Raw genomic sequence first — 23,799 nt, 5'->3', positions numbered from 1 at the left:
GAAGTCGGAAGTTTACATACACCTTAGCCAAATACACTGCTCAAAAAAATAAAGGGAACACTTAAACAACACAATGTAACTCCAAGTCAATCACACTTCTGTGAAATCAAACTGTCCACTTAGGAAGCAACACTGATTGACAATACATTTCACATGCTGTTGTGCAAATGGAATAGACAACAAGTGGAAATTATAGGCAATTAGCAAGACACCCACAATAAAGGACTGGTTTTGCAGGTGGTGACCACAGACCACTTCTCAGTTCCTATGCTTCCTGGCTGATGTTTTGGTCACTTTTGAATGCTGGCGGTGCTTTCACTCTAGTGGTAGCATGAGACGGAGTCTACAACCCACACAAGTGGCTCAGGTAGTGCAGCTCATCCAGGATGGCACATCAATGCGAGCTGTGGCAAGAAGGTTTGCTGTGTCTGTCAGCGTAGTGTCCAGAGCATGGAGGCGCTACCAGGAGACAGGCCAGTACATCAGGAGACATGGAGGAGGCCGTAGGAGGGCAACAACCCAGCAGCAGGACTGCTACCTCCGCCTTTGTGCAAGGAGGAGCAGGAGGAGCACTGCCAGAGCCCTGCAAAATGACCTCCAGCAGGCCACAAATGTGCATGTGTCTTCTCAAACGGTCAGAAACAGACTCCATGAGGGTCCGATGTCCACAGGTGGGGGTTGTGCTTACAGCCCAACACCGTGCAGGACGTTTGGCATTTGCCAGAGAACACCAATATTGGCAAATTCGTCACTGGCGCCCTGTGCTCTTCACAGATGAAAGCAGGTTCACACTGAGCACGTGACAGACGTGACAGAGTCTGGAGACGCCGTGGAGAACGTTCTGCTGCCTGCAACATCCTCCAGCATGACCGGTTTGGTGGTGGGTCAGTCATGGTGTGGGGTGGCATTTCTTTGGGGGGCCTCCATGTCCTCCATGTGCTCGCCAGAGGTAGCCTGACTGCCATTAGGTACCGAGATGAGATCCTCAGACCCCTTGTGATATCCATATGCTGGTGCGGTTGGCCCTGGGTTCCTCCTAATGCAAGACAATGCTAGACCTCATGTGGCTGGAGTGTGTCAGCAGTTCCTGCAAGAGGAAGGCATTGAAGCTATGGACTGGCCCGCCCGTTCCCCAGACCTGAATCCAATTGAGCACATCTGGGACATCATGTCTCGCTCCATCCACCAATGCCACGTTGCACCACAGACTGTCCAGGAGTTGGCGGATGCTTTAGTCCAGGTCTGGGAGGAGATCCCTCAGGAGACCATCCGCCACCTCATCAGGAGCATGCCCAGGCGTTGTAGGGAGGTCATACAGGCACGTGGAGGCCAAACACACTACTGAGCATCATTTTGACTTGTTTTAAGGACATTACATCAAAGTTGGATCAGCCTGTAGTGTGGTTTTCCACTTTAATTTTGAGGGTGACTCCGAATCCAGACCTCCATGGGTTGATACATTTGATTTCCATTGATAATTTTTGTGTGATTTTGTTGTCAGCACATTCAACTATGTAAAGAAAAAAGTATTGAATAAGATTATTTCATTCATTCAGATCTAGGATGTGTTATTGTAGTGTTCCCTTTATTTTTTTGAGCAGTGTACATTTAAAGTCCGTTTTTCACAATTCCTGACATTTAATCCTAGTAAAAATTCCCTGTCTTAGGTCAGTTAGGATCACCACTTTATTTTAAGAATGTGAAATGTCAAAATAATAGTAGAGAGAATGATTTATTTAAGCTTTTATTTCTTTCATCACATTTCCAGTGGGTCAAAGTTTACATACACTCAATTAGCATTTGGTAGCATTGCCTTTAAATTGTTTAACTTGGGTCAAACATTTCGGGTAACCTTCCACAAGCTTCCCACAATAAGTTGGGTGAATTTTGGCCCATTCCTCCTGACCGAGCTGGTGTAACTGAGTCAGGTTCGTAGGCCTCCTTGCTCACATACGCTTTTTCAGTTCTGCCCACAAATGTTCTATAGGATTTAGGTCAGGGCTTTGTGATGGCCACTACAATACCTTGACTTTGTTGTCCTTAAGCCATTTTGCCACAACTTTGGAAGTATGCTTGGGGTCATTGTCCATTTGGAAGACCCATTTGCGACCAAGCTTTAACTTCCTGACTGATGTCTTGAGATGTTGCTTCAATATATCCACATCATTTTCCTTCCTCATGATGCCATCTATTTTGTGAAGTGCACCAATCCCTCCTGCAGCAAAGCACCCCCACAGCATGATGCTGCCACCCCCATGCTTCACGGTTGGGATGGTGTTCTTTGGCTTGCAAGCTACCCCCTTTTTCCTCCAAACATAACGATGGTCATTATGGCCAAACAGTTCTATTTTTGTTTCATCAGACCAGAGGACATTTCTCCAAAAAGTACAATCTTTGTCCCCATGTACAGTTGCAAACCGTAGTCTGGCTTTTTTATGGCTGTTTTGGAGCAGTGGCTTCTTCCTTGCTGAGCGGCCCTTCTGGTTATGTGGATATAGGACTCACTTTACTGTGGATATAGATACTTTTGTACCTGTTTCCTCAAGCATCTTCACAAGGTCCTTTGCTGTTGTTCTGGGATTGATTTGCACTTTTCGTACCAAAGTACGTTCATCTCTAGGAGACAGAACGCATCTCCGTCCTGAGCAGTATGACGGCTGCGTGGTCCCATGGTGTTTATACTTGCGTACTATTGTTTGTACAGATGAATGTGGTACCTCCAGGCATTTGGAAATTGCTCCCAAGGATGAACCAGACTTGTGGAGGTCTACAATTTTTCTTCTGAGGTCTCTGCTGATTGCTTTTGATTTTCCCATGATGTCAAGCAAAGAGGCATTGAGTTTGAAATTAGGCCTTGAAATACATCCACAGGGACACCTCCAATTGACTCAAATGATGTCAATTAGCCTATCAGAAGCTTCAAAAGCCATGACATAATTTTCTGGAATTTTCCAAGCTGTTTAAAGGCACAGTCAACTTAGTGTATGTAAACTTCTGACCCACTGGAATTGTGATACAATGAATTTTAAGTGAAATAATCTGGTCTGTAAACAATTGTTGGAAAAATTACTTGTGTCATGCACAAAGTAGATGTCCTAACCGACTTGCCAAAACTATAGTTTGTTCACAAGAAATGTGTGGAGTGGTTGAAAAACAATTTTTAATGACTCCAACCTAAGTATATGTAAACTTCCGACTTCAACTCTATATTTTAGTTATGAAATTGTATTTATCAAAACAATATCAAAGAATATTCCACTGACAGAGTGGAATATATTCCACTGACAGAGTATTTTGTGTAGATTGTTGAGAAAATAAATGTGAATCCCACTTTGTAACACAAAATGTGAAGAAAGGCACTGCATATCGCTAGTTGATTTTGGCTGCTAACATGAATGACTTTCAGCTCCAAATGCAGGTGTAAAACGCAGTTTATTTCTGTAGCCTATCTTGCGTTTTTAAAATACATCACCGGCTGTAATGACAGGCTACATTTGCACAGCGATTGTGTGTGCACACGTGCATTTGCACGCACATGCTGGGGGGTGGTCACATGTTTTGTGCCACTCCTTTTTGGGGGTCATCCACTGGGATACATGATAGTAGCAAAAAATTGAGTTGGGTTGGATATAGTAATGGTAGGCTACAGTATATATTTAACAGGAGTTTTGTTGGTCATTGTTAATAAGTGGAGCATTTATTAAAGTTCAAAATACTTTGCTAAATACTTTACTCATCAGATTGTGCTGCTTTCCCCTCTTCTTGTAATATTTCCCAATGAGTATTTTTGTTTTGTTTTAGCACATGCCCCCCAAAAGGTCTGTGCACAGCCCTGCAAGGGAGCAGCTATCTTAGGTTACATAACAACACAGCGGCCATCTTGAGGCCTATAGTAGCAACGACTGAGCCTGTACTGGCTGGTCTAAACATAAACAAGCAGGTTTCTATACACCCAAACCCAGTGAAGTCCACTTACTATATCATGGACGCACTAACACTAGCGTGTGTTGTCATAGTCCAGGGCTTCAGGAGAAAGGTCCATTGGTTGTGGCCAAGCTGTTGGTGTGCAGGGCAGAAGTTTATCAGAGTTCCTCACTCTGCCATTGCTTTCTGAAGATGAAAAAGGCAGGAATTGGGGATCTGTGACCTCAGATGACTGCCTGTGATTGGCTGACCCCATGGTGTGATAAGACAACCATAGCAACCTCCCCTAGCAACAGAGGTGTGAAATGCAAGCTTATGGCCCTTTAGGCTCTAGTGGGGATGGGACCCCTACTTGGTGCAGTTAGAAATCCCAAAGTTGTGTCCCAGGGCCAGAGAGAGGGTTTTCTACACTGATGTTGCTCGTCTCTGTCCCTCCCTCCCTCTGGTCAGCTTTAGCAATCTGCTTACTATGGGTATCACTCTGAACTCTATCCAAAATGATGAAGTATTACAGCAATGCTTTTGTAAACACAAATAGGCCTACCATATAATTCACAATTGACTGTATAAAGCCCATTACGTCAGAGTGTACTAAGTTTCAGCTTAACTGCGGGAAATGCCATACATACAGTGAGGGAAAAAAGTATTTGATCCCCTGCTAATTTTGTATGTTTGCCCACTGACAAAGACATGATCAGTCTATAATATTAATGGTATGTTTATTTGAACAGTGAGAGACAGAATAACAACAAAAAAATCCAGAAAAACGCATGTCAAAAATGTTAGAAATTGATTTGCATTTTAATGAGGGAAATAAGTATTTGACCCCTCTGCAAAACATGACTCAGTACTTGGTGGCAAAACCCTTGTTGGCAATCACAGAGGTCAGACGTTTCTTGTAGTTGGCCACCAGGTTTGCACACATCTCAGGAGGGATTTTGTTCCACTCTTCTTTGCAGATCTTCTCCAAGTCATTAAGGTTTCGAGGCTGACGTTTGGCAACTCTAACCTTCAGCTCCCTCCACAGATTTTCTATGGGATTAAGGTCTGGAGACTGGCTAGGCCACTCCAGGACCTTAATGTGCTTCTTCTTGAGTGACTCCTTTGTTGCCTTGGCCGTGTGTTTTGGGTCATTGTCATGCTGGAATACCCATCCACGACCCATTTTCAATGCCCTGGCTGAGGGAAGGAGGTTCTCACCCAAGATTTGACGGTACATGGCCCCGTCCATCGTCCCTTTGATGCGGTGAAGTTGTCCTGTCCCCTTAGAAATAAACACCCCCAAAGCATAATGTTTCCACCTCCATGTTTGACGGTGGGGATGGTGTTCTTGGGGTCATAGGCAGCATTCCTCCTCCTCCAAACATTGCGAGTTGAGTTGATGGCAAAGAGCTCGATTTTGGTCTCATCTGACCACAACACTTTCACCCAGTTCTCCTCTGAATCATTCAGATGTTCATTGGCAAACTTCAGACGGCCCTGTATATGTGCTTTCTTGAGCAGGGGGACCTTGTGGGTGCTGCAGGATTTCAGTCCTTCACGGCGTAGTGTGTTACCAATTGTTTTCTTGGTGACTATGGTCCCAGCTGCCTTGAGATCATTGACAAGATCCTCCCGTGTAGTTCTGGGCTGATTCCTCACCGTTGTCATGATCATTGCAACTCCACAAGGCGAGATCTTGCATGGTGCCCCAGGCCGAGGGAGATTGACAGTTCTTTTGTGTTTCTTCCATTTGCGAATAATCGCACCAACTGTTGTCACCTTCTCACCAAGCTGCTTGGCGATGGACTTGTAGCCCATTCCAGCCTTGTGTAGGTCTACAATCTTGTCCCTGACATCCTTGGAGAGCTCTTTGGTGTTGGCTATGGTGGAGAGTTTGGAATCTGATTGATTGATTGCTTCTGTGGACAGGTGTCTTTTATACAGGTAACAAGCTGAGATTAGGAGCACTCCCTTTAAGAGTGTGCTCCTAATCTCAGCTCGTTACCTGTATAAAAGACACCTGGGAGCCAGAAATCTTTCTGATTGAGAGGGGGTCAAATAGTTATTTCCCTCATTAAAATGCAAATCACTTTCTAAAATTTTTTACATGCGTTTTTCTGTATTTTGTTGTTGTTATTCTGTCTCTCACTGTTCAAATAAACCTACCATTAAAATTATAGACTGATCATTTCTTTGTCAGTGGGCAAACGTACAAAATCAGCAGGGGATCAAATACTTTTTTCCCTCACTGTAACTGACTGGTGTTCTAGAGAGGATACCATAGAAATATAAATCACTATTCTGATCACCATTGTGATTCTATTTCTCTGAGGAGTGCCATCCACAACCAAAGGATTGCCCCCTTAAATATCCTCTATTGGGTATCCATCTGGTCTTATCAGTGGGAGAAGAACATTCTTCAAAAAACAAGACAAAAGGATGTCAAATGTTTTTCCAAAGAGAATGTATTTGGAAAGTTCTTACATCATGAGCATGATTCTATACTGTCTGCACTTTAGTGCAAATGTAAAACAATACAACTCAGAATAGTAACCCAGATAGCAAAAACGGTTCCCCTGCTTGCTATTTCCCACTGTCGCTACGCCCATGGCTATAAATTCCTACCACCAGCGAGCAAGTGGAGTTTGCAGCTCAATACATGATTTGCATCTCCGGTGGGTAGCCCCCATTCAGAGGATTGCTATAAGCCATTGGCAGGCCGCTTTTGAATCTCTGGCGTTTAGCCTCCACTCAGAGGACAGCTATACGCCCTAGGCAAGCCATCTAGCCATGAGTTAATTTGAAAGACAATAGCCAGGAATTTCTCTTCTCTCAAATTAGGCCTGCCACCTTCCAGCTAACCACAGCCAGCCAGAGGCTACAAGCGGTTTTTGTTGTGATCTATAAACCTTAGCCTACATTTTTTGTGATGTCAATTTGATTTATTTGCCAATTTAAACAAAACAACCCCCCCAAAAAAAACACGAGGACACAATGCATTCAAAATAATTGAGGATAACACAAAAGTGATACAACTAATCATTTACAGTTTATAGCATTTTTCTTCACGAGTTTTATGTACTAGGCTATATTTAAAGGCAATACCAACTGTGCCTAGCAACTGTTCCAGTTGCTTTGTTAAAGAGATGCCACTCCCTAAACCACTTCACACAGTGTTGATCACTGTCATTAAGGGTGCAATTGTCTGTGGTCATGAAGCCAATTCTAGTCTATTGTATTGAGGCCATTAATAAATAGCCTACATTCCAATGTACATTTAATTCCATGACCTGTTTATTGCTTAAAACTATGTTCAAATCGAAGCCACAGTCAATGTTGCAACTTGCAATGTAAATTTAAATGAATAGCCTGCATTGCTAAACTTTAGGAACCCATAGCCATTTCATTGCAGGAATGTCAGCCTTTTGAACTGAGACCACAGATAGTGGAGGGTCAACTCAAACTACTCCCTTTTTACCCTCCTTTACCAAGTCATTTTATTTGAATTAGATATACATAGGCTGCAGTGGAGGCTCCTTAGAGGAGGAAGGGGAGGACGATCCTCCTCAGTGAATTTCATAAAAATAAAAATAGTAAAACATTGAAAAAGGTATAATTTTTAGATCAAACTATACTAAATATATTCACGTCACCAAATCATTGATTAAAACACACTGTTTTGCAATGAAGGTCTATAGTAGCCTCAACAGCACTCTGTAGGGTAGTACCATGGTGTAGCCGGAGGACAGCTAGCTTCAGTCCTCCTCTTGGTACATTGACTTCAATACAAAACCTAGGAGGCTCTTGGTTCTCACCCCCTTCCATAGACTTACACAGTAATTATGACAACTTCCGGAGGACGTCCTCCAACCTATCAAAGCTCTTGCAGCATGAACTGACATGTCCACCCAATCAAAGGATCAGAGAATGAATGTAGTACTGAAAGCATAAGCTACAGCTAGCTATCACTGTAATGCATAACATGTGGTGAGTAGTTGACTCAAAGAGAGAGAGAGAGAAAGACAATAGTTGAACAGTTGTCAACTAATTAATTTCTTAAAAAATGAAGGAGAAGCAAGAGAGAGCGTGATTGTCATTTTTTTCCCACTTTCACTTACTTAGCTAGCAAATGCAGCTGGCTAGTTTAGTTACTCAAACACCCGGCTCAAACAGAGGGGTGCTATGTTAGCTAGCTAGTGATGACTATCCAACACAACACTGGAACTCTTCCAAGTCAAGGTACGCTTTTGGTTTTATTAATTTATTGCCACCGGGGCCCGCCGGAGTAACTGCTTACTGACTATACACTGTAACGTTACTGTATGATTGTAGCAGGTTTACTAACGCAATAGTTCTATTAGCTATGTTGACTAGGACGTTACTTTAGCTAATATGGGGACAACGATGTAGGCTGTGTGTAGCGGTTATGACATGGTGTGGCTTGGAAAGGTTTTTTCGACTGGTCACATACAGCTAAGGTGAGAGGAGGAGAGTGCATGGAGGAGGAACTGTGTTATGCGTGATCAGGAGTGTATTCATTCCACCAATTCTGTTGAAAAAAAATTATTAAATGGAAGCAAACGAAACAGGGATCAAAATACCTGAATTTGTCCAATAGAAAACCTTGTTTGCAACTGTTGGACTAATGATTACACCCTAGATAAGCTAGATGCAGGGAAGAGTGTGCAAGACGGTATTGAATGTGTCACTGTCTGTCCATGTGTCAATGTCTGTCATCTCAAATTTCTCTTGCGACCTGTGTGCACCTACGTTGTAAACTTTCATTCATAGGCTAGGTTGTAGCAAACTCATGATGGGTACAGGGAAAATTAGAGTATCATGTAGTAGCCTAAAACTATTGATGTTACATTGAACTGAGTGAATGGAATATGAATGACAGTCATCCAACATGCTGTAATAGAAATAAGGCCATGCTCATGAAAAAAAAAAGAAAATGGTCCTCCCTCATCATAAAACGCCACTGACTGCCACAGATAGGCTGCTACAGTCTATGATTTATACTCTCCTACAACCTTGCCAAAAAAGAGAAATGCACACTACTTACAGTAGGTGGCGGGACCTCTAAAACCCTCACAGAAGAAGCCGGAAAGCTCAGAGAGTGCATGGCTACTGAGGCTTGTGAGAGGCAGAGTGAAGTGACAGCTCAGGAGAGAGAGAGTACTGGGCGACACAGAGCGTACCGAGTGATGGTGGATGGAAGAGCGCACTTATTTGAAATGGAAAAGCGTCGCGGTAGCTATTGATAAAGAAGAACATCAAGATGCGCTCTGTGGGATGCACTGTTGAGCGCTACATCCCGAGGGGTTCGTGCTGATTGTACGGAGATTGTGACAGCCGGTTAAATGGTGTCCCTTGAGAAGGCAAGAACAAGATGTACAGTGGGGAGAACAAGTATTTGATACACTGCCGATTTTGCAGGTTTTCCTACTTACAAAGCATGTAGAGTTCTGTAATTTTTATCATAGGTACACTTCAACTGTGAGAGACGGAATCTAAAACAAAAACCCAGAAAATCACATTGTATGATTTTTAAGTAATTCATTTGCATTTTATTGCATGACATAAGTATTTGATCACCTACCAACCAGGAAGAATTCCGGCTCTCACAGACCTGTTAGTTTTTCTTTAAGAAGCCCTCCTGTTCTCTACTCATTACCTGTATTAACTGCACCTGTTTGAACTCGTTACCTGTATAAAAGACACCTGTCCACACACTCAATCAGACAGACTCCAACCTCTCCACAATGGCCAAGACCAGAGAGCTGTGTAAGGACATCAGGAATAAAATTGTAGACATGCACAAGGCTGGGATGGGCTACAGGACAATAGGCAAGCAGCTTGGTGAAAAGGCAACAATTGGCGCAATTATTAGAAAATGGAAGAAGTTCAAGATGACGGTCAATCACCCTCGGTCTGGGGCTTCATGCAAGATCACACCTCGTGGGGCATCAATGATCATGAGGAAGGTGAGGGATCAGCCCAGAACTACACGGCAGGACCTGGTCAATGACCTGAAGAGAGCTGGGACCACAGTCTCAAAGAAAACCATTAGCAACACACTACGCCGTCATGGATTAAAATCCTGCAGCGCACGCAAGGTCCCCCTGCTCAAGCCAGCGCATGTCCAGGCCCGTCTGAAGTTTGCCAATGACCATCTGGATGATCCAGAGGAGGAATGGGAGAAGGTCATGTGGTCTGATGAGACATAAATAGAGCTTTTTGATCTAAACTCCACTCGCCGTGTTTGGAGGAAGAAGAAAGATGAGTACAACCCCAAGAACACCATCCCAACCGTGAAGCATGGAGGTGGAAACATCATTCTTTGGGGATGCTTTTCTGCAAAGGGGACAGGACGACTGCACCGTATTGAGGGGAGGATGGATGGGGCCATGTATCGCGAGATCTTGGCCAACAACCTCCTTCCCTCAGTAAGAGCATTGAAGATGGGTCATGGCTGGGTCTTCCAGCAGGACAACGACCCGAAACACACAGCCAGGGCAACTAATGAGTGGCTCCGTAAGAAGCATCTCAAGGTCCTGGAGTGGCCTAGCCAGTCTCCAGACCTGAACCCAATAGAAAATCTTTGGAGGGAGCTGAAAGTCCGTATTGCCTAGCGACAGCCCCGAAACCTGAAGGATCTGGAGAAGGTCTGTATGGAGGAGTGGGCCAAAATCCCTGCTGCAGTGTGTGCAAACCTGGTCAAGACCTACAGGAAACGTATGATCTCTGTAATTGCAAACAAAGGTTTCTGTACCAAATATTAAGTTCTGCTTTTCTGATGTATCAAATACTTATGTCATGCAATAAAATGCAAATGAATTACTTAAAAATCATACAATGTGATTTTATGGATTTTTGTTTTAGATTCCGTCTCTCACAGTTGAAGTGTACCTATGATAAAAATTACAGACCTCTACATGCTTTGTAAGTAGGAAAACCTGCTAAATCAGCAGTGTATCAAATACTTGTTCTCCCCACTGTATGTCAGGAGAAGCGCAGTATTATCATAAGGAGACTTGGAATACGGAGGAAGAATGGAGGGAAAAAGAGAGGCAGAGGAGGTCTAAGAGAGAGAGGGAGGAAGATGGTGAGATTGAGTTGGTAAAAAAATGGCAGAAAAAAGGGAGACGTTTGTTAAAGAAGAATGGTAGAAAGTATAATCAGAGTGAGCTGAAGACAGGAGGAGAAATGGAAGTGAATGAGGGCGAAGTATCGGAGGTGGTAGGTGTGGTGAAGTTCTTGTAGGCCGAGGATTGGACCGAGGGTCAGGATAAAGATGAGTCTGTGACAGTAGGGGTGAAGTTTTTAGAAAAAGTGGAACCTTGTCTTTTGGCTGATCCAGTGGAATCAGTGAGGGTAACCAGAAGTGATCTTGTGATAATTGTTTGTGTTTCTGCTCGTCAGAGGGAGCAGGCGCTCCGCATTAAACGAATGAGGGCAAGGGATGTGAATTGTTTTGCGCTCAAGAAAAGGGTGCCATTGAAAGGAGAGATTACTGGGGTAGCAGTATATGTAAAAGTTGACCAACTGAAGGGGAAGATTCCCGGTGTTTGTGATGCTCGTCGTTTGGTGCGACGCAGACAGGGTGGCATGAGTGGTGAAACAGAAGAGTCATTGTCTGTTCTTTTGAGTTTTGATGTTGAGTCTTTGCCCGACAAAGGGATGTTAGGATATATAAAAGTTATCCTGTAAGAGCTTTTGTGCCGAATACATTACGTTGTTACAGGTGTCAAGTTTATGGGCATGTGGCAGCAGTGTGTAGGAGGGAGGTTCCTAGGTGTGAGAAGTGTGCAGAAAGGCATGAGACAAAGGAATGTGTAGCATTGAGGAAAGTAGTGGTATGTGTTAATTGTAGGGGTGCCCATGGGGCTGGGGATCAGAAATGTCCCGTGCGAGAGAGGCAGGTTGAGGTTTCCAGGATTAGAGTAGTGCAGAAGTTGTCATATGCTGAGGCAGTGAAGAAAGTAGAGGAAGATGGGTCAAGGGGGAGGGATTTTATTTTTTTATTTTTTATTTCACCTTTATTTAACCAGGTAAACCAGTTGAGAACAAGTTCTCATTTACAACTGCGACCTGGCCAAGATAAAGCAAAGCAGTGCGATAAAAACAACAACACAGAGTTACATATGGGGTAAAACAAAACAAAGTCAAAAATACAACAGAAATACATATATATATACAGTGTGTGCAAATGTAGCAAGTTATGGAGGTAAGGCAATAAATAGGCTATAGTGCAAAATAATTACAATTAGTATTAACACTGGAATGATAGATGTGCAAGAGATGATGTGCAAATAGAGATACTGGGGTACAAATGAGCAAAATAAATAACAATATAGGGATGAGGTAGTTGGGCGGGCTAATTTCAGATGGGCTGTGTACAGGTGCAGTGATCGGTAAGGTGCTCTGACAACTGATGCTTAAAGTTAGTGAGGGAGATAAGTGTTTCCAGCTTCAGAGATTTTTGCAATTTGTTCCAGTCATTGGCAGCAGAGAACTGGAAGGAATTGCGGCCAAAGGAGGTGTTGGCTTTGGGGATGACCAGTGAGATATACCTGCTGGAGCGCAGACTACGGGTGGGTGTTGCTATGGTGACCAATGAGCTAAGATAAGGTGGGGATTTGCCTAGCAGTGATTTATAGATGGCCTGGAGCCAGTGGGTTTGGCGACGAATATGTAGTGAGGACCAGCCAACAAGAGCATACAGGTCACAGTGGTGGGTATTATATGGGGCTTTGGAGACAAAACGGATGGCACTGTGATAGACTACATCCAATTTGCTGAGTAGAGTGTTGGAGGCTATTTTGTAAATGACGTCGCCGAAGTCAAGGATCGGTAGGATAGTCAGTTTTACGAGGGCATGTTTGGCAGCATGAGTGAAGGAGGCTTTGTTGCGAAATAGGAAACCGATTCTAGATTTAACTTTGGATTGGAGATTCTTAATGTGAGTCTGGAAGGAGAGTTTACAGTCTAACCAGACACCTAGATATTTGTAGTTGTCCACATACTCTAGGTCAGACCCGTCGAGAGTAGTGATTCTAGTCGGGTGGGCGGGTGCAAGCAGCGTTCGGTTGAAGAGCATGCATTTAGTTTTACTAGTGTTTAAGAGCAGTTGGAGGCTACTGAAGGAGTGTTGTATGGCATTGAAGCTCGTTTGGAGGTTTGTTAACACAGTGTCCAATGAAGGGATCCTGAGAGGAGTGATGTGAGTAGTAGATCTGTACCAGTACAGAGGGATAGGCTAACAAGTGATATATGTTTCAGTAAGATTGGATTTTTAGCAATGGTTATCAACTGTACTGCAGGGATGGAACGTAAGTCGCAGAAAATTGAGGTTGTGGTGGCAGCTGCAGAGAGGTATTTGGGTGAGCGAGACAGGGTGTGTTAAGTGGTGGTGTACCATCCTTTCAGGTTGTTGGCCTGAGGTAGGACTAAATAGATTTAAATAGTGGAGTAGGGTGGTGTTATTTTATTATAATGTTTTTTTGTGAGTGTAGTGTTAGATGGTAGGGTATTTGTAAAAATATATGATTATTATTTTCAAGCAAAGTATAAGGGAGTTGTACTCCAGTCTAGTAGGTCAAATCAAAATGTAATTTGTCACATGTGCCGAATATAACAGGTGTAGACCTTACAGTGAAATGCTTACTTACAAGCCCTTAACCAACAATGCGGTTTTAAGAAAGAATACCCATAAAAATAATAAGAAATAAAAGTTACAAATAATTAAAAAGAGCAGCAGTAAAATAACAATAGCCAGGCTATATACAGGGGGTACCGGTACCAAGTCAATGTGCGGTGGCACCGGTTAGTCGAGGTAATTTGTACATGTAGGTAGATATGGCTAGATAATAAACGTAAAATATTGAGGGGGCAATGCAAATAGTCTGGGTAGCCATTTGATTAGATGTTCAGGAGTCTTATGGCTTGGGGGTAGAAGCTGTTTAGAGCCTCTTGGACCTAGACTTTGCGCTACGGTACCGCTTGCCATGCGGTAGCAGAGAGAACAGTCTATGACTAGGGTGGCTGGAGTCTTTGACAATTTTTAGGGCCTTCCTCTGACACCGCCTGGTATAGAGGTCCTGGAAGGCAGGATGCTTGGCCCCAGTGATGTACTGGGCCGTACGCCCTACCCTCTGTAGTGCCTTGCGATCGGAGGCCGAGCAGTTGCCATACCAGGCAGTGATGCAACCAGTCAGGATGCTCTTGATGGTGCAGCTGTAGAACCTTTTGAGGATCTGAGGACCCATGCCAAATCTTTTCAGTCTCCTGAGGGGGAATAGGTTTTGTCGTGCCCTCTTCATGACTGTCTTGGTGTGCTTGGACCATGTTAGTTTGTTGGTGATATGGACACCAAGGAACTTGAAGCTCTCAACCTGCTCCACTACAGCCCTGTCGATGAGAATGGGGGCGTGCTTGGTCCTCTTCTTTTTCCTGTAGTCCACAATCATCTCCTTTTTCTTGATCACGTTGAGGGAGAGGTTGTTGTCCTGGTACCACACGGCCAAGTCTCTGACCTCCTCCCTATAGGCTGTCTCGTCGTTGTCGGATCAGACCTACCAATGTTGTGTCGTCGGCAAACTTAATGATGGTGTTGGAGTCGTGCCTGGCCATGCAGTCATGGGTGAACAGGGAGTACAGGAGGGGACTGAGCACGCACCCGAGGGGCCCCCGTGATGAGGACCAGCGTGGCGGATGTGTTGTTACCTACCCTTACCACCTGGGGGCGGCCCATCAGGAAGTCCAGGATCCAGTTGCAGAGGGAGGAGTTAAGTCCCAGGGTCCTTAGCTTAGTGATGAGCTTTGAGGGCACTACGGTGTTGAACGCAGTGCTGTAGTCAATGAATAGCATTCTCACAAAAAATGTGAGAATGCTATTGTGGCATTACCGCCACGCAACATTTATTGGATGCCAACCGCCATTAAACCGCATCGAAGAAGCCGGAAAGCCCAATGTCATCAACAGGTATTTAGTAACGTGTTAGTAGCTATAGAAAAATGGCAATGGTAGGCTTTTGGAACAAAATAACTTTAAATTGTTTGTATTTATCACCAGTGAACGTTTTAAAATACCGAAGGTACACTAGTGGCACACTTTGTCAAAATATAAATGGAGCACCAACTCGCTGGCCTGGAATTTGAATCATTGAGAGCGATTCATGTTGTCTTTGTAAAAACTTGCCGGAGATGGACCTCTTTTACCAACTCATTAGAAAAAAGTTTCTAGTTTACTAATCTGTTCATGCACCAGATTGGAATGCAAAGTCTGTTGAATATATATAATTTGTCCTTATAATGGAGTATCTTTTTCACAAATATATTTTTATGACCTAGTTATATTCGTTTTGCAACTGAAGCTAATTTGGGAAATTGCATTGATCCTTGAGCAAAACCCCACCAATGTTACCGTGCAGAAAGGAAAAGGTCTACTGGGATTGGTTAGCGGGCCTGTAGCGTCCATTTTATCGTCAACGCCAATCCATTCATTTTCATTGTATACCTTCTCTACAAGTAATTTTTTACTGCGACTCAGCATGTTTGTTCAAGTAAGTAACGTTACAGCTTTCCTTCTTGTGTTACATGTTATCAAACTATTGTCATAGCTAATGCAAACTTTTATTACATTTACATTTTACATTTTAGTCATTTAGCAGACGCTCTTATCCAGAGCGACTTACAGTTAGTGAATACATATTTTTTATACTGGCCCCCCGTGGGAATCGAACCCACAACCCTGGCGTTGCAAACGCCATGCTCTATCAACTGAGCTACATCCCTGCCAGCCATTCCCTCCCCTACCCTGGACGACGCTGGGCCAATTGTGCGCCGCCCATGAGTCTCCCGGTCGCGGCCGGCTGCGACAGAGCCTGGATTCGAACCAGGATCTCTACAATTGTTTTTCAAACTTCAAAAAGGCACTCACACATCTGAGCTATCTTTTTTGCAGGTGCATGGTAAAAGTTGAATAAGATGAGAAAAAAAGAAGAAACCCGCACACTGCTCTTGATAGGATCACTGCTCTTTAATAAGCTTTACGTATCGGCCTCAAGTGACATTTGTTTGTCTATAATGTTTGCTCAAAGAGTAACCTTAATGTGTTAAACTAGCATCCACCACACTTGTAGCATCCGCCACACTCATCTTATATTCCTTGGCACCCTTTACAGGCAGAAACCTAAGCTACAAATGTAAAAGTATTAGAAATGACACACTATGTTACCATATTTCCCTCTCCAACCCCCTTTATTTTATAGTAAGCTCGACGATGAAGTACATGCTAATTTAGCTGGCATTTTTCACCGCATTATTTTTAAGGACAATAACGTTAACACAAGTTGCTAACGTAAGTGTGGTTGTATGTTAGCTTGCTAGCTAGCAGCTTGTGTGGCGTTGCTAGCCTAATGTTAGCTAGCTAGCTGCTAAACGGTTTTGTTGTGTTAAGTTGGCTAGCTTACTATCTGCTTGTGTCCTTGCTAGCTGAGTTACCTACCTAGCTAGCTTGCTAATGTTAGATGCTAGCTAACAGCAATGTCTTTTTTCTTCTTAGAATTAGTCGTCTCCCTATAACACGGATCCACTTCAAGGGGCCAAGAGTCCGAATACAAGTAAGAGAAGCGTTATTCATGATAAAAATATTTTGTAGGATGTATTCAATCCTGCTAAATAAACAAGACCCTTTATTAATGTAATATGTCTTTCAAAAAGGACACTGGACACCCCCAGCATCATTTTCACCACAGCAGCATGTGGATGACAGCCATGGAGGGATGTAGTACATTCACTTAGCCTAAAATGGGACTATGCTTATCTGTCCGGTTTTGCACAATATGTTATTGTATTGAAAAGTAACCTGTAATTTTCCACAAGGGTAACTTGTAACCTTTTAAAATGTGGTTTTATTTTTCAGGGTAGAAATCCAATGACTGGCAGGACAACAAATCACTGAAGGAAGACAGGGCAGAAATGCAAAGACTCCAGCAAGAAAACAGAGCCCTGTGGGAAGAAGTTAAGGCGCTAAGGAGTGGGCAAGCACGTGAGAACATAACTTGCACATCTATTTTTGGTGTATAATTGTTTTCAGGAATGTGACAGTGATTAACTGCAACTTTTTTTTCCCCCCTATAGGTTCGGGTGGTTTCGGACACTTGAGATGGATAACATGAATACCTTGTTAGCCTATCAACAGGCCAATGGGTCGGTTGGAGATGTGTCCTTGCCTGATGATCTCAATCTCCTGATGAAGGACCGGCAAGGCCTGGAGCTCCTGGAGACCAGGCTGAAGCAGGACACCAAGCTCCAGAAGAGACTTGTAAGTGTGCTCAGAATTGTATATAGCCATTGCTTTTTCCGGGAAGAAGCAAGAGACATTCAACTTTGACCTGGTTGTTGCGACTGTTGTAACCTGACGTGACAGCAGCATGTTCTAAATACCTCCGCTCAGAATTTTAACATAAGGCATTTATATTACATGTAAATACTTATTGGAAATCTGACATCGGTCTTTACAGATGCTCACAATAAATGTATTTAAAATATAGGGGGTTGGAGAGGGAACTATGTTAACATAGTGTGTCATTTCTAATACTTTTACATTTGTACTTTAAATGTCTGTTTGTAAAGGGCGCCAAGGACCTGAAGACGACAGTGTGGCGGATGCTACCTTGCATTCTGTCAAACCGGCTTGCCATCGGCACAACCTGAACTGCTGCAGGGGATAAGAACTGTTTCAATGGCTTGTTTCTAAAAACTATTATTCACAGTAAGTGTTTATATTATTCAATGTGTTACTTAAGTCATTTAAAAAAAATAGTTGTGTAAGACCTTGTGCAATTTAAATGTAACTCAATGTTCTTTCTTTGTGTATAGGAGCCATTCGGAAGAACCCTGCAACCCGGGATGCCATGGATTAAGTGGTCCAGATTCAGATCACCAGTTACCTGAAAAGGGCCTCCGATTGTGAAGGTGGAAGAAGGCTGCGCACAGGGGAGAGGGATCCACTGCTGTGAGGGTCAACATCAAGTCTCGGATCACCTATCTCAAAGCCAGCCACAAGACTGATCCAACAGCTGAACCCTGGGCTGACTACTGCAGCCTACCACACACACTTACCATTTATTCATAGACACACTTAAAATCACTTTAGTCTACCAGACCAATGCAATAGTTGTGTCACCTTACTGCACTATGTAGAGATACTGTACTTTAATTATAATTCTATGCTGCTTGTTCTGACAGCTGTACAAAGTATTATATTGTCCTATGATGTCATCTACTGGCGAATTTGGGTACTGTAGCTTTTAATTAGCTAACTTTCGGTTCAGAGCCATTTCCTGTCAGAACAATCAGCTCTATCTCAGTGCTGGATTACAGACCCTGGTTCGATTCCAGGCTGTATCACAACCGGCCGTGATTGGGAGCCCATAGGGCGGCGCACAATTGGCCCAGCATCGTCCGGGTTAGGGTTTGGCCAGGGTAGGCTGTCATTGTAAATAAGAATTTGTTCTTAACTGACTTTCCTAGTTAAATAAAGGTTAAAAAAATAAATATATATAAATATATATAAATTGTCATCATTTCTGCACGGTCATGTTGGCTAGCTAGGCTTGTTGTCTTGTTGCTAACTCATGATAGCGACGCTGTTCTTTTTTTGTATCCATTTGTGTTAATGTATATAGTGACATTTTCTCATACATTTTCTCCTTTCTGTATCTGTTACAGTTTTACAAACAAAATATATTCTACTAAAGATTCTTAATGGTACCAATGCCTCCTGATTCTTTATTGGAAGAGTGTAAGCTGTCTGCCAAGCGTTGTAGCTTAAACATTGTGAGGGCAGAACACTGCTAATGCACTGTAGTTATTTTTTGTATATTTACAATGTGTCACTTATTTGATTCCTTTTATATGTCACTTTGATTACTATGCCACTTTTGCCATTTCACTGTGTGAGAAGCCTTCCAATAACTTTTTGTTGTTGATTTGACAGGATTTATTTTTTGTCACCTGTTGATCCAGGGAACCATGTCTGGCCCTCATTATCTGATATATTTTGCACACACACACAATCATTTACAGTACTTTTAAAATACTTATAGGAAATCACAAACCTTTTTTCAAATGGCCATGGCATCCAATGTATCTTAAATAATAAAAATAAGTGGTGAAAGGGAGTAGGCACGCCGCTGACTTGACTCTGAAAATGAGTCTTGCTTCCGACTGGCAGCTGTAGTGTCTCCGGTCAGGAGAAGGGCGGGCGGGCTGCGTGAGGAAAACTGCACGTGAACGGTAGGAGCATGGCTGCCGCTTGACAAAGTGGCATATCGCGGGTGCCCCGTGAGTGAGGCAATGGGCAAAAAAGCAGTTGCATGGCGCGCGACCACTGTGGAGGGACGCCGGCCTCCCGATTGCTCATTGCTAACTGGGAACCCACTGGGCACAAACTGGTTGAATCAACGTCTTTCAACAATATAATTCAATGTGATGATGTTGAATCAATGTGGAAAACTGATTGGATTTGCAAAAGGCCAGCAATGTAAAGGAATTTCGTGATTGTCTTTTTACCCTAAATCCAATGAGATGGTTAACAGTCAGGTCCATAATTATTGGCACCCTTGAAAAAGATGAGGAAAAAAGACTGTATAAAATAAATAATACAATTACTAAGATATTGTATGCAACAACAAAATAATAGGGAAATTATATTATTTTATACTAATACAATAGCTCAGAGAAAGAGACTGTTTAACAAGTAATAAACAAAAAATCTAAAAAAGATAGGGGTCAAAATTATGGTCACCCCTGTTTAACACTCTAGCACCCTCCACTTGAGAGGATAATGAATCCGCCTTTTTCCCAAAATGTTTTATGAGATTGGTGAACATGTTGGGAGGGATCTTAGACCATTCCTCCATACAGAATCTTTACAGATCCTTGATGGAATCACTCTTAATGAATGTGTATACACAGTCTTCAGCACTAAACAACCTCTATCAAAACATGTCTCAATATTTTAGCACTTACAATAACACAGCTGCACTGTTTTACGTCACAGGGGCCAAGCTTCCTGCCATCCAGGACCTCTACACCAGGCAGTGTCAGAGGAAGGCCCTACAAATGTTCAAAGACTCCAGCCACCCTAGTCATAGACCGTTCTCTCTGCTACCGCACGGCAAGTGGTACCAGAGTGCCAAGTCTAGGTCCAGAAGGCTCCTTAAGAGCTTCTACCCCCAAGCCATTTGACTGCTAAACAGTTAATCAAATTGCTACCCGGACTATTTGGATTGACCCCCTTTTATATGCTGCTGCTACTCGCTGTTTATCATCTATGCATAGTACCTTTACCTCTATCTACATGTACATATTACCTCAACTAACCTGTACCCCCGCACATTGACTCGGTACCCTCTGTATATAGTCTCGTTATTGTTATTTTATTGTGTTACTTTTGTTAATTTTATAATTTTTTTGCCAATGTTTTCTAACTAAAAAAAATAAAACACTTCAGCATTGTAGGTTAAGGGCTTGTAAGTAAGCATTTCACGGTAAGTCTACACCGGTTGTATTCGGCGCATGTGCCAAACAAAATTTGATTTTGACTTGGACTTCATTTTAAATAGACCACCGTGCCAGTAACAAACAACCATCTTTAACCAGGGTTGGTCAGCATACAACTTTGTCTGAAAGTCGACAGATTCTCATAATTTCACTATACAGTACTACTAACATCTCTAATTGTCCATCACAACATAGTTTATTTGAGGAGTTCCTGAGTCTCATGGAAATATTGAATGTACCTTGGCAAGAAAGATGGAAGACAGACACTTCAGGTTCAATAGGTGAATGTTTACAAATTACTCTGCCTCATAACTTCAACTCTATATGAAGTCTCAATGGCTGATGGTTTATTAATGCAACTGTAGCCTACTGTACCAAACAGTATACTCTATCAAAGAAAGAACTGTATGAGGATTGAATTTAACTACAGGCTGGGGCTTTTGATTATTTTTAGAAAACGGTTCCTCCCTTGCCTAGATGAGTCGTTTTCCTTGTCACCACAGTGAGCTGGCCTGGCAGCCCGGGTCTTATCCTATGCCTGGCTCTTCCTGACAGGAAACTCTGCAGATCTCTAAAACACACTGGAGTCACTGGGACTGCCCTAAACAGACTATGTTTGCATCCCAAATGGCACCCTATATAGAGCACTACTTTTGACCAGAGCCCTGTTGTGCCCTGGTCAAAAATAGTACAATATATAGGGAATAGGGTGCCATTTGGGACATACATGCATATCTGGATAGTTCACACCCAGTCCCCAGGATAACACATCCTGTACAAGATTAGTTATTCATAAGGACCATGGAAAAACACTGCAGAAAATATTAGACTCCAGGGTCACTTTGAGAGAATCGGGTGGTTAACTTGTAACAATAGGTCTTAAATTATAACAATAACGCCAGACTTACGTAGGACATCTTTTAACAATAACTTATACAATGAAAACCCAACATATCTTATAGGCTACTACTGGTAAATATTATTGAACTGCATAATACAAACTGCTGAGCCTATTGGCTGACCTTAGAGCCAACTTTTCTCCTTGCTCAACTTCAAACCACATAATAGGCCACAAAACTTTCCCAAAAAACAACCATAAACCATCCCCTCTAGACAGGATATTGACAAACTCAAAGCCATTAGTGAATTAGGCTATAGAGTATAAGGCTAATCTATGGTGTAAATGATCTGCCTTGCATACATAGGCCCTCATAGCCTACTGCTAACAAGTTATTCATATGGCCTGTGAAGCCATGGGGTGGAGAATAATATTTTACAACTCATTTTCTATTATTTTATTTTTGGGAGGAGATGGGGGTATATGTGATATCATTATCCAAACTTGAGAAATCGCCACCACTTTCACTATTTCTAGTCTTTAAACAAAATAATAAAACCTAGGCTGTGTGTGTACAAAAAAAAAAACGGTATGTGGCGTATGCTACAACTCAATATTAGCACTCTTCAGTAGCGGTGCCAGCTATGCAGGAGGATCGCGTTACATGGGCTATACACAGGCGAAAGTTATCTAGATCGCTTACCGGCAACAATGTGTGAGCCAATTTACAGTAAAACCCAAATACAGTCACAGACAATGTAACGAAATGCATATCGTAAACAACATGGACCGTTACAACCAATCATACAATAATACAATAACAAAATGTGCCTTACCCCTAGTGATGTCCGTCCGAAAGCCTAGGTTCTATAGAAGACGTCGATGGGTGTTTTTTTTAGTGCAGCGGCGATCATGTCCTTGTTGATCTGTGCATGGTGTTCAATAGGCCTACGAAAAAACGGTGTGCAACATTCAATTAAATGTAAACTGTGTTGTTCTGAACGATCAGATGAAAAACCGTGAGGCTTGGAGAACACTATCAGCATGGCAGCTGCCCTTAAAAACGTCACTCATTCCTTCAAGCCACACCCCACCACACCCACCAAACGGGTAGTGCTATCCTTTGGCCGTCCCTACCCTAAACCTTAATCCCTATCCTAACCCTAATCATAAACCTTACCTGACCATAACCATTGTACATTTCGACTTCAATTGGGTAGAGATGTCCCAAGGATCCCAAATAGCATGGACCCCTACCAAATGGAGAAAACGTACCTAAAGTCTGTTCAAGAACATTTGGGGGAAACGTGTCGTTCAGTGCAAACCGTAAAGCAACCTAGAAAACGTTTAATCGACCTGAACGCATCCCTAGTGTGGTCCTCGGCTTTCCATTATTTCTGACTGCGATCTATGGTCATGGTCAAAAGTTTTGAGAATGACACAAGTATTGGTCTTCACAAAGTTTGCTGCGTCAGTGTTTTTAGATATTTTTGTCAGATGTTACTATGGTATACTGAAGTATAATTACAAGCATTCCATAAGTGTCAAAGGCTTTTATTGACAATTACATTAAGTTTATGCAAAGAGTCAATATTTGCAGTGTTGACCCTTCTTTTTCAAGACCTCTACAATCCGCCCTGGCATGCTGTAAATTAACTTCTGGGCCACATCCTGACTGATGGCAGCCCAATCTTGCATAATCAATGCTTGGAGTTTGTCAGAATTTGTGGGGGTTTGTTTGTCCACCCGGCTCTTGAAGATCGACCACAAGTTCTCAATGGGATTAAGGTCTGGGGAGTTTCTTGGCCATGGACCCAAAATGTCGATGTTTTGTTCCCCGAGCCACTTAGTTATCACTTTTGCCTTATGGCAAGGTGCTCCATCATGCTGGAAAAGGCATTGTTCGTCACCAAACTGTTCTTGGATGGTTGGGAGAATTTGCTCTCGGAGGATGTGTTGGTACCATTCTTTATTCATGGCTGTGTTCTTAGGCAAAATTGTGAGTGAGCCCACTCCCTTGGCTAAGAAGCAACCCCACACATGAATGGTCTCAGGATGCTTTACTGTTGGCATGACACAGGACTGATGGTAGCGCTCACCTTGTCTTCTCCGGGACAAGCTTTTTTCCGGATGCCCCAAACATTCGGAAAGGGGATTAATCAGAGAAAATGACTTTACCCCAGTCCTCAGCAGTCCAATCCCTGTACCTTTTGCAGAATATCAGTCTGTCCCTGATGTTTGTCCTAGAGAGAAGTGGCTTCCTCGATGCCCTTCTTGACACCAGGCCATCCTCCAAAAGTCTTCACCTCACTGTGCATGCAGATGCACTCACACCTGCCTGCTGCCATTCCTGAGCAAGCTCTGCACTGGTGGTGCCCTGATCCCGCAGCTGAATCAACTTTAGGAGACGGTCCTGGCGTTTGCTAGACTTTCTTGGGCGCCCTGAAGCCTTCTTCACAACAATTGAACCTCTCTCCTTG

At 43.0% G+C, this 23,799-nt stretch overlaps 1 protein-coding gene across 1 annotated transcript in view; it reads right to left on the bottom strand.

Annotated features, from left to right (window-relative positions):
* Window positions 1-22,301, bottom strand: part of LOC311148563 (volume-regulated anion channel subunit LRRC8C-like) — a 47,579-nt gene extending 25,278 nt beyond the window's left edge. Inside the window, exon 1 of the mRNA XM_084185548.1 lies at window positions 22,156-22,301. The gene's annotated coding sequence lies outside the window, so the exon portion shown is untranslated. The remainder of the gene's footprint in view (window positions 1-22,155) is intronic.
* Window positions 22,302-23,799: the final 1,498 nt, after the last annotated feature.

The sequence above is a fragment of the Coregonus lavaretus genome (genome assembly GCF_964263955.1).
Source record: "Coregonus lavaretus genome assembly, chromosome: 21".
Lineage (NCBI taxonomy): Eukaryota > Metazoa > Chordata > Actinopteri > Salmoniformes > Salmonidae > Coregonus > Coregonus lavaretus.
The sequence above is the reverse complement of the archived record's forward strand: the minus strand, read 5'-3'. Positions and strand labels throughout refer to the sequence as shown.